The 3,288-nt window shown below is 42.9% G+C and overlaps 1 pseudogene; it reads left to right on the forward strand.

Annotated features, from left to right (window-relative positions):
- Positions 1 to 938: 938 nt before the first annotated feature.
- On the forward strand, positions 939 to 1,056 carry LOC134953402 (5S ribosomal RNA; annotated as a pseudogene).
- Positions 1,057 to 3,288: the final 2,232 nt, after the last annotated feature.

Genomic DNA, 3,288 nt, shown 5'->3' on the forward strand with positions numbered 1-3,288 from the left:
TTTGACTATCAGGAACTGGACTGCGGGTGCTCCTTCCAGCACTTGCAGGGGGCGTGCAAATGGTGGAAGGCGCCACCTCTTCCCGTCCAGTGTTGGGAAGGTCAGGCATCGCAACCGACACAATTGGACTCTCCTTGGGGATTTGTGATTTAGAAGAACGTACAGTGCTTTGCTGTGCTTTTGCCAGCTTAAGTCTTTTCATTTTTCTAGCGGGAGGATGAGTGCTTACATCCTCATGTGAAGCTGAACCACTACACAAAAAAGGGGTTTGGTAGAGACTGCACAGGATCACTCAATTAAAGTGCAATTTGTCAATGCAATTTGTCAACAGAGCACCATTTTGTTAGAAAACAGGACAGTAGAAGTGTCCCTCTAGCTTTCTTCGGCATCAGTGTCGTTCCACACCACTCTCTCATTTTTTCATTCGATGCCCAGGCAGATGATCAAAAGGCAGAAGTGGTGGGTTACTCAACCTGATCCCCTTTCTTCTTTCGCTTCTTTCTCTCATTCTCTCTCTATCACTCTCCAGTCCTTGCCTATCCAATTTACAGCAGGGCCCCACCATCATTGCCTCAGTACCTCCATTAACCTAGGAGACCCCATCTGATATTTTTGAGATATATATTTTTTGACATCTAAAACCTGTGACTGCCTTGGTGCTTATAGGACTTTCAGCCTTCAGTACAAGGGATCTAAGACTCACCTTTGAAAAGAGGTGGCACCTAAACAGTTCGTTCCTGAAGCTGAGAACCGGCAGACCTCACGCTATTCTTCAAGTGTGGGAGAATATCAGAGAACTTTTCACACCACTTGTTTCCAGATTCGGGAGTGTTCCTAACTTCATTACGGGACCATGGGCCTCCACAAGAAAACTCTGGGAAATTCTCTCAGAATCTAGGATACTGAGTTCCTGGTGTCATTTGGTGTGGGATATATCTACCTGCGGTCAGACCATACTGAGTATGCCCAACCTCGTCTGATCTTGGAAGCCAAGCACTGTGGGCCAGGTCAGTACCTGGTTGGGAGACCACCAGGGAATACCGGGTACTGCAGGTATTTTATCCAAACCCAGGACACAGGACTTAGAATCATTTTTCTCCTTTTTCTTCCCTTTCTGTTCACAAATCCCCTTTACACTCAGATCATAGAGTTGAGCCAGGTTCAATTAATTGTTTGTTTATTTGTTTTGATGATTTTTTTCTTCCGGTGATATTTTCACTACAAGACAAATTGTTACAATTCCAGGAAGAAAATTTCACACCAACACATAAGAATTTTAGAATAACAATTTTTTGGAGACACCCATATTTTCGCTCACAGAAGCATTAAGCCAAATTGTTTTCTTTATTATATCAGCGATCTATTCAGATAACATTTATCTATTCATTTTTGATCATAGCATATCAATTTAATAAATTGTGACTATCAGTACCTTTCCTTGTTTTTTTCCCCCCTTCCTTTTGCCCTATAGTCAATATTTTATGAAGGTTGACAATAAAAGTTATATTTTAAATAGAACTCATCATTTCATTCTCATCAAAAGTGTGCCCCAGAAAAGACACATAGTCTTTCTTTTTCTCTTTTGGCTCCGGTACTATACGGGAACCATTCCCCCCTTTTCAAAGCTGAACCACTAGCCATGAACGTAGGACAGGGCCACAGCCGTTCCTTGCCACTCTGTGTCGTAAATGGCATATTGGCAAGTTTACGCTTCTCATCAGACGCTTTTAATTTTGATTTTTGGGTCATTTTACTGAACTTTTGTTTTTTGGATTTTACATGCTCTCTACTATGACATTGGGCATCGGCCTTGGCAGACGACGTTGATGGCAATTCATCATCTCGGCCATGACTAGTGGCAGCAGCTTCAACACGAGGTGGAAGTGGATCTTGATCTTTCCCTATTTTACCCTCCACATTTTTGTTCTACATCTTTTAATGTGTGGAATTATATGCCAGTAATATATCAATAGCAATGGCCTACTGTACCGTACTGCTATATATATATATATATTGATAAAGCTAATTATTTATCTTACTTAAAACCCTTTAAGAGGCCTAAGAACACTGTACGCTATTGACGTATGGAGTACCGTAAGGGTACGCACGTTGCGTAACAATCACTTAGCCGTAGTCGAGACGCTCAAGCGCCACGTTCGCTCACGGCCAAGGGATCACAGGCAGGCACGCTATTGGCTGCCGACTAACGTAATGATTCGCTATAGCGTAGCGGACGCTCGGGACCACGAGGAGATCACCAGCGGCGCAGACGCTCACAATGTTAAACCTTTGTAACTATACCATAAAACAGTGTATTATGCAGTAACCCTTGGTGTAGTGATAAGATGAGAATGCAACACTTTGTAAGCGGGTTTACGCTAAAGCTGTTTGAGCGATAGAGACGCTCCTATTACCCACTATGCCCCACACACAATACAATTCAATGGTCCCTACAATCTCATTGTTCATTGGACACAGGAATTCGTCTTCGCACTAAAACAAAAGGTCATAGGTTGATTCATACAGGTGGGCTGTGTCTACTTCCAACTGCTCAGGTGGGTGGGAAACTAGGTTTCCCGCCGCATGGATAAGTAAGTGCAAATAATAGTAAATGGACATAAACTTCTTATGTCCATAACTATTCGCACGAGCGATTAATCTGCTCCAAACCAACACCGGAATATTGCTAATTAAATACTCTTCCGATGGATACTAAACACCACTGTATAATCCTTGTCTGACCCTTTGTATCAGACAAAGAGGGATCTCTCTGTCCACGAACATGCTACATTAACTAAACTTTCAGAATCTATCAAAGGGACCATGATCTACAAAATACATTATATGGTTAAAATATATATCGATTGAGTCGCCCGCTAGACGCATACAAACTCTACCGTAAATGCGCATATCGTGCGCCTGCGGGTGCCCGCGAAGGCGAGTATGCGCACGCACGGGAGAGCTCTTGCACGCGCAGCGGGAGCTCGCATGAGGTGCAAATATGGCAGTGTGCAAAGTGATATTTTTCTGACTTTGACAGTCCACCCTTTGGCAGTCAACAATAACTGCCACTTCCTAAAACATTTCAAAACGAGAAAAATATATGTCAAGTGTAAATACATTTCCATGATTGGGTAAGGGTGGAGAGGAGAAGGTAGGAAAAGGGTATGACCTAGTGAGATAGCAGAAGCATGTGGGTATGAATCCATGTTTGGGGGGGTCATGTATCATCGTGCCGTACGTGTTTTAAATCAAGCTTCGAGGTATTGCGAAGTATACATTCGAATT

The sequence above is a fragment of the Pseudophryne corroboree genome, chromosome 8, assembly GCF_028390025.1.
Source record: "Pseudophryne corroboree isolate aPseCor3 chromosome 8, aPseCor3.hap2, whole genome shotgun sequence".
NCBI classification, from domain to species: domain Eukaryota; kingdom Metazoa; phylum Chordata; class Amphibia; order Anura; family Myobatrachidae; genus Pseudophryne; species Pseudophryne corroboree.